General features: G+C 53.3%; 1 long non-coding RNA gene across 1 annotated transcript; it reads left to right on the forward strand.

Annotated features, from left to right (window-relative positions):
- The first annotated feature begins 914 nt into the window (after positions 1-914).
- Positions 915-3075, forward strand: LOC123412346. The gene is made up of 3 exons (XR_006613473.1): positions 915-1073; positions 1879-2115; positions 2905-3075. It is a non-coding gene; the product is annotated as an uncharacterized LOC123412346 (long non-coding RNA).
- Positions 3076-8233: the final 5158 nt, after the last annotated feature.

Below are 8233 nucleotides of genomic sequence, written 5' to 3' on the forward strand. Positions count from 1 at the left end.
GATGTCTAGGGTTTCCGGTCTGGTTGTGGGGTCCGTGTTGGGCCAGGCTCACGTGGTGGGCATGCCCGGACATGCCCGACAGCCTCATATATGCCCTATATGTGTGCTGGATATGAGGTGTGACGGCCAGCCCGTGCGATTGAGGCCTTCTTAGGGCATCCGTCTGGGTCGATTTTTTCCTCACGGGGCACTGACCGAACGGCCTGCATTTGAGACCGGTATGAGGGCTTTGGGTGTAGATGCTTTTACCTAGTTGATCAATAAGGCTCATGGCCTAGACTAATCTATACTACTAATAAACAAGCCAACATATTCATCTCTAGAGCCACCCAATCAAAGGTACACAGAACAACACAAATAAATTACAGCCAGACGATTACATAACTTAATTTAATGTAACCGTCGAAATTAAACAAACCCACCTTCAAAGTGCGTTTAGTGTTTTTTCTGGCGGACGAAAACGCTGTCGTCCCCCATTTAGCACAAATCCCACATCCTCGCACGGAAACAAGACGCCCGCTTATTGCTCAACTATACGGTGCCGCCTACCCCTGCTCGCACCCCTTGCCTCTTCGGTGCCTGCATGCCGCCGCCAGGGACGTGGCCGTCCTCGCCTCGCACCGCCGTCAATGGGAACTTGGACTACCTCACCTTGCATCGTCGTTTGGCCCTCGCGTCCTCGCCCCTTCCCCTCCTCCCACACCCGCCGCACTCGATCCCCCTCGCACCATGGAGTCCTCGACCGCCGCCGCGCACGCAGGTGAGATCAGCTCGACCCTAGCGGTGCCTATTGGGTTGGGTATCGTAATGATGGTTGATGTGAGCGGCTGGTTGGGATTGGGTTGCAGGTGGCGCGATGGAGGAGTACGAGGATGTGCTGCAGCGGCTCTCCTCTCTCATCACGCAAAAGGTGCAGGCGCACACCGGCAACCAGGGGCAACCAGTGGGAAAACATGGACGCTACCTCCAGGCCCATCCCTTCCTCCTTGTGCACCACCTGAATCGCGATTGGGGAATGTGTTGTCTGATGCGGGTGAATGAAGGTCATCCATGTATGCGGGACCATATACAAGGTGAATCACTAGATAACAAATAACTCGCTCTTACAATACCAGATGTCGTGACCCCTTTCATTTCTACTATGTTGTGATAAGGGAAAGATTTTCAGTAATGTGGCACTCTAATTTGGTGTTGGCATCTAAGCAACTATGTGAAACAATGAAGTTTTACCAAATCAATAGTTTAATGCTATTTGGCACTGACACGCAATGTAACCGGTTACAGAGTTTTGACGCCTCTGCTTTTACTGATTTATCACTTTTCCATTGTGAGTTGGTGCCAAGGATTTGAGAAGGTGAACTAATACCAATAACCATGCCGCCGACCGCCGAACACCATACGACGGATCAACCGGCCGTCGATCAGTACATCTACTCACCACGACACCGTTGTCATTAGCTCCGCTCATCGTTGTTGTCGCCCGACTCCCGGTGAGTGAAGGAGCCGACGTGGCGGCCACTAGGCAGCCGCCGATCAACATGACCAAACTGCAGCACTTCATATTCGTCAGTACAAAGGGCACTATGGTGGGAAGGTAGATCCTGTTATTGCCGGTGCATTCCGGAAGAGATGGTCCTGATGACCGAGGTATTCGAGTCTTCCATGTTAACTGTGCTTGGTTATTACATAACCTCCACCATTTTGTTAATCATGCATGGTTCAAACATTTAGATTTTAGTTAAGCATTTTTCTCTACGTAAATCATGCAGAATAAATATATCAATTTTCTTATCTGAACCTTTAATGGCCTTCTTTTATACCCATGCATTTTTCTTCTGTTCACTTATAATTTTATTTACCATTTATTTTTTGAAACAGATAAATGGTGCATTGGATGAACTTGTTACTACAGAGTTTTCCACATTCATTCTATGCCCATTACTCATTTGCTTCGTAAGTTCCTACAATATTGTTTATGTTGATTTATTCCACTCATAATCATAATTCACCGGGCCGCCGTCGCCGCCACGTTGAGGCCTTGGACACCAAGCGACATCCTTTCCCATGAGGCTTAATTCAGTACATGCTTCTCTGAATTTCTACGAGCTTAATTCAGTATGTGTTTCTCTCAACGTTATCCTGTCAATCGTTACTTGTTTGATAAGATTTTGATTTCAAGTTACATTATATTAGTCAAGTTTGAAGGTTCTGAAGTATGTACTTTGAACTACTTTGTGTCCTATCCATAAATAAGAAATGGTACTCTTTATTTTTTAAATAAATGACAATTAATCTAGCTCTTGCTTTTCATAGACTCCTTTAACGGAACATCATCAAATGTTTGCCCTCTTAAATAGAGCGGCATTCGCTGAAGGATGCACAACTTTGAATGAAAATTAGTAAGGAAACTCACTATTATCACAACCAATGGCTTTATTTGTTGTGCTCTTGCAAACTGCAAATACCCTTAATGCTAAGAATTTTATTTAGATTGACACCTGAACGTGCAAGTCATTTCTTCTGAAGTTAATAGTATAGGTTTACAACAATAGCTTCTTTAACTTGAAGTAGTCCGCGTATGAGAGATATAAAACAATCCAGTTCTCTCACCATGAATAATGCAAGAAATTTCAAATTATTCGATGGAAAAACATTTTAAAAAAGTAAAGGTAAATATTTTTGAAATCGAAAATTCTCTAGCGTGCATTTAAATTCTAAGTTGCCATACTCTGCCTTCACCTTCACAATAACACTGCACATAGATGTACTCTGCCTTGCACAGCACAATACCATTGCCTTGATATACCATTTGGAAGGAATATGCAAAATTACATTTGCTCGGAGAATATTTTTTACTGCCTTCTTAACATCAATATTTTAGTGACATGATATGCTTCACTCCAGGAACAATAGATCATTGGGAGTGCTTCTACTTGAGTTCATATTGGGTGTATATTCCAGTTGTAATATGCCCCCAAACTGTAGCATTGGCACTATCTTGCATGTTCGCTCATGCCAGGAGCAGTATTGCGTGCCACTATGACATCTGCATGCCCATGACGGTCTGTGGCATGGTTGGGGAAGAGCGGGTTCTCGCCGGTGACGAAAGGGCGCAGGAGATAGTGAAGGTGTTAGTGCTGGTTGTTGTTGTGATGGTGCATGTGACCCGATGATAGTGGCATCGCTTAAGCCTAAATTACCTAAAGCCTAAAGCCTACATTAGAGGATGTATTCATTCATTTGTTTGTCTTGATTTTAAAATTGTTCAACAAATTTTCAGGGTTATATTTTTATGATAAAGGTGTTTTCTTTTTTTTACCTTTAACACAAGTTCATTGCATTATGAAATGACTATACATATTATTGTTTATCTGATAAGTGGAATTTATGATCTATGGATGTAAATTGATTTTAGTTAATACTGTATTGTATGTTAATTATATTAGTATAAAGACGTGCATTGCACTTACTAGTGGCTTAGTGACGTCATAATTTGTGATTGAAAAGGAAACTGCGGTGAATAGGGATATACGTATCTCGCAAGGTGGGCATGGCTCTCGTGAATGCGCGTGCGCCGGTGGCGGCGCCACCCTGGTCTCTTAGCTCCGGCCTCCCCTGCACGTGCCCCGTTCAGGTCCAACACCCTCTCCATGCCCTCTTTCAGGCCACGTGTTTCTCCTAGCCGGGTGAGGCCATGGCTGCCCATCCTCGACCTCGGGCCACATATGATAGTGTCTACCCTAGCCGGCGTGCTCTCCTCTACGTGCTGGTGCTCGCTGCTATTCGATCCGACGAACACAGGAAGAAGAAGGGAGGGGTAGACGGGGTAGACTTAGGGTTTGCCCGGCGCTCGAACGCCTTCCTGTATTTCCTCGAGCTCGAACTCGATGTCCCATGCCATTACAACGTCGCCGTGAGGCTTTATACCCAGGGCCAGTGACCGGGCACGAACCCTCACCCACTCGCGCCCATGATCCGCTCGCCGCGCTCTCCGCCACGACACGCTCCCGCGCAGCTCGCGCCCAGCTCCAACGGTCATGCACAAGATCACCGCACAGCTCGCCAACGGCCTCCTCCTGCATCCCTGCGTACGGTGCGCGCGCACCCGTGCACCCCCGTGCACCACACACACCTACACACGCACGCCTACACCATGTACCCGGTGCACCCGACGCGTCTGGTGCGTGCCCATACACGCTCCGGCCGCGTCGAGTTCATCGCCACGGTCTTATTTCCTAACAATCACCCCCGAGACCGTGGCCTAGAGAAGCCCGGCGTCCTCGACGTCGATCTCCCCCATCAGGGCTCGCTCCGGTGCCGCCGCCTTCTCCCTGCTCGGACACTCCCTCTTGAAATGGCCGCGTTCGCCGCAGTGGTAGCAGCGCCCGCGACGACTCCCTCGAGCGTTCGACTCCACGCTCCTGCCGTCGTCGTCGTCCCTCGCACCGGCGCGCCCACGTCGCTCCCGCGCACGCCATTGTTCAGCTGTCAACATCAGCTGTCCCTCCTCCCTTGCGCCACCTCCCTGTCCGCGACGTCGCAGCCGTTCATCGAACGCCTTCAGGCGCCCCAGAGCTTCCTCGAACGCCATGGTGGAGACGTCGCAGAACTGTTCGATTCCGGCCACCGCCGCGTACAGGCGGTCCGGCACGGAATCGAGCAGCTTCTTCACCAGTGCGTCGTCCTCCAGCGTCGACCCGAGCCCCGCGAACCGCGCCGTCATGCCTCCGAGCTTGCCCGCGAACTGATCCAGCGTTTCGTCCTCCTCCATCCGCAAGCGCTCGAACTCGCCGCGGAGGGTGCCCAGCCGCGCTGCCCGGACTCGATCCGCTCCGACGTACCGAGCCCTGAGACTGGCCCAGACCTCCGCCGCCGTCTTCTTGGCCGAGACCTGCAACAGAAGATCCTCCGCGAGCGCTGAGAGCAGATACGCCCGCGCCGGCTTATCCTTTTTCGCGATCACCGCCGCCGCCGCGTCCTCCGGCAACACGACCGCCTCCCACAGTCCGGCCGCGTCGAGGTTGGCCTCAACCTTGATCGCCCAGGTGGTGTAATTGCCGCCGGTGAGCATCGGGACCGGCGTTGACAGTGAGGTCCCCGACCCGCCGCCGTAGGGGACGAGCGCCATCGCCGGCGAGCTCCACGCGCCCTTCCCGAAACTGGTGGCTCTGATACTAAATGATAGTGTCTACCCTAGCCGGCGTGCTCTCCTCTACGTGCTGGTGCTCGCTGCTACTCGATCCGACGAACACAGGAAGAAGAAGGGAGGGGTAGACGGGGTAGACTTAGGGTTTGCCCGGCGCTCGAACGCCTCCCTGTATTTCCTCGAGCTCGAACTCGATGTCCCATGCCATTAGAGCATCTCCAACAGCCGCGCTATACTAGCGCCGCGCCGCAAAAAAAGGGACTATAGCGCGCGCGCAACGCGGCCGACAGCTCCAGCGGGCGCGCAAAAAACGCGCGCGCGCTAAAACGAGTTGGGCGCGCTGGCCATAGCCTCATCCCGCGCGGTTAATTTCGGGCGTCCACTTCCGCGCGCGGCAGACTCGAGCGCGCGCGCGAACTCGCCCTTTCCTTCCTCCTTCGCACCCACGCGCGTCGGCGCCAGCGCCCCGGCCACCATGGACGCGCACACCGGCGCCCCGCTGACCCCGCTGTACAGCCGCGACCCTCCCGCCCCCGCCGCCGCCGCCGCTGCCGAAAACCCTAGCGCGGCAAGCGTTGGCGCTGGCGCCGCCGCCGCCACCGGAGCTCCGCCGACCGTCGGCCTCGCGCGCAGCCTCTTATTGCCGCCGCGGATGACCACGCCGACGGGTGGGGTCGCGCCGGCGCCGTCCCGTGCTGCCGCCGCGCCGTCAAAGCTCCCCAATGCGTCGGAGCCAAAGAAAGGAAAAACATCCGCGAAAAAGAAGGCGGCGGACGGCTCCGGCAGCTCGAAGGCGAAGAAGAAGCTTGCAGGGCGGCGGACGGGCGCGGCGTCTACCGAAGCGCCGATGAGCTCACTCGTTGAGCCGGCGGCCGACGCGCACCACGTGTTCGACGAAATGCTCCCAAGGTGAAAAAAATTCCAACTTTTATTTTCTTGTTATTTTTTCAATGCATCGTCATATAGATAGCTTATATTTGCATTTGTAGTCTCAACGATGATGCATACATGTCAACAATGGGTGTTGGGTCCAACAATTCGCATTGGTCTCAAACCAATGACATCCATTTGGACGACCATGAGTTTGAGGTGGACGAGGAGGGTGAGGGCATTGTCGAGGCGCCGAAAGGAAGAGCGGGCAATTACACCACCAACGAGGAGGGTGAGCACAATTGAGTTGAATGATGATGAGGAGGAGGATGATGCATCAAGTGATGACGGCAAGAGAAGCCCCACACCCAACTCGGTTTCATACTCGAAACCAAAACGACCGGATGGGTGCAAGAAGGACAAAACCGAAAAGAAGAAGAGGAAAGGAGATGATGAGCTCACAAATGCTATGGAAGCTATTGTGAAGGCAAGAAAAGAAGCGAACGAGGTGAGGAAAATGACAAGGAACCAAGATGCCGCGGCCGAGGAGAGGAGGTTGGCGGCCGAGGAGAGGAGGGTGGCCGCCGAGGAGAGGAAAGTGGCATTGGAGGAGAGGAAGGTGGGCATGGAGGAGCGAGGTAAGTTGTTGGAATGGGAAAAGCACTTGTTCTTCTTGGACACATCTTTGTTCAATGATGCGCAAAAGGAATATGTCAACCTTGCCCGTGAAGAAGTCTTGATTCAAAAAAGAGCCATGATCCGCGGTGGCCTTGGCGGCATGGGTGGCGGTGGCCTCGGCGCCATGGGAGGCATGGGCCTCGGCGCCATGGGAGGCTTGGGTGGCTTCGGCGCCATGGGAGGCATGGGTGCACCTCCGGCCACCATGGGAGGCATGGGTGGCTTTGGAGCACCCTCCAACGCTATGGAAGGCATGGGTGGCTTTGGAGCACCCTCCAATGCTATGGGAGGCATGGGTGGCTTTGGAGCACCCTCCAACGCTATGGGAGGCATGGGTGGCATGAGTTTTGCTTCTCTCATGGGAGGCATGGGTGTACCTCCGGTCGCCATGGGAGGCATGGGTGCACCTCCGGCCATGGGTGGAATGTCTTTCGATGTGCCTCACACACATACCCATGAAAATGCCGTTGAAGAACTTGCCAAGACCGTCGGAGCTACACGTGATGCGGTGCGTGATGAGGTTAGGGAGGAAGATTCATCTTCGAAGGCGGAAGAATCGTCGGCGGAAGAAGAGGAAGAAGAGGAAGAAGACGAGGAAGATGGTTGATGTGTTTATGTCTTCAACTTTGTTGGATGAACTTGTATTTTGAACTTGGTTTGCATTTTGAACTTGGTTGAATGAACTTGTGGGCATGACTTTTATTCATCAACTTGTTTGTGTTAAAAATTTCACATGTTCATTGCATTTTGATGAATGTTTCAAACTATTTTGTGTTCATATGCCCTATATTTGAAAGCTGCTGGAGCGGCGCGCACGCTGCATTTTAGCGCGCTGCTGGAGCGGAGCGCGCGCGCTGCATTTTAAAGCTGCTGCTGGAGCCAGCGCTGCGCGACGCGGCAAACCAGACGAGCGCGCGGCAAACAGGTTTTTTAGGCGCGGCGCGAGCGCGGCTGTTGGAGATGCTCTAACAACATACGCATCGGTCGTGTCGATGGTGGCCACATCGGCGTCCGTCGTGACGGCATCGGTCGCTTCAGCCATGCCATGCATTTTCTCCATGTCGCCCGCTGCTCAAGTTTCGGCCACCTCTCTCGCCGCTGTCGCCCTCGCGTCCCGCCACTCCGACCCAGTCGACAATGGGCGGAGGGTGACCCGTACGCTCCTCGGGAATGAGGAGACGACATCTACGACAATGACAGCGCCCTTCGCTTCTGCTCCACCTGCTGGTGTGGCCTCCGTCCTACCACCGCCGTCCACGGCAGCAACCGTCTCCTACTCGGCCCTGCCAGCGGCCCATCTTCCTCTCGAGATCGTCTCACCGCTATGCTAGTGCTGGCCCCGTCCTTCGAGTGATACGACCGTGATCTTGGACATAGGGTGGCCTGTGCCACGTGCCTTTCTTGCTGACCTGGATGTCGACGATGGCGACGAGGAGGAGTTGGCCCCGTCGACGCCGCTGGCTGCCAAAAGCTCTCTCCTGACAACTCTATCGACTGAGATGTGTATGATGCATGAGGCAGAGCGAATGGAGGATGGCA

This window comes from Hordeum vulgare, chromosome 7H, assembly GCF_904849725.1.
Source record: "Hordeum vulgare subsp. vulgare chromosome 7H, MorexV3_pseudomolecules_assembly, whole genome shotgun sequence".
In the NCBI taxonomy this organism is placed as follows: domain Eukaryota; kingdom Viridiplantae; phylum Streptophyta; class Magnoliopsida; order Poales; family Poaceae; genus Hordeum; species Hordeum vulgare.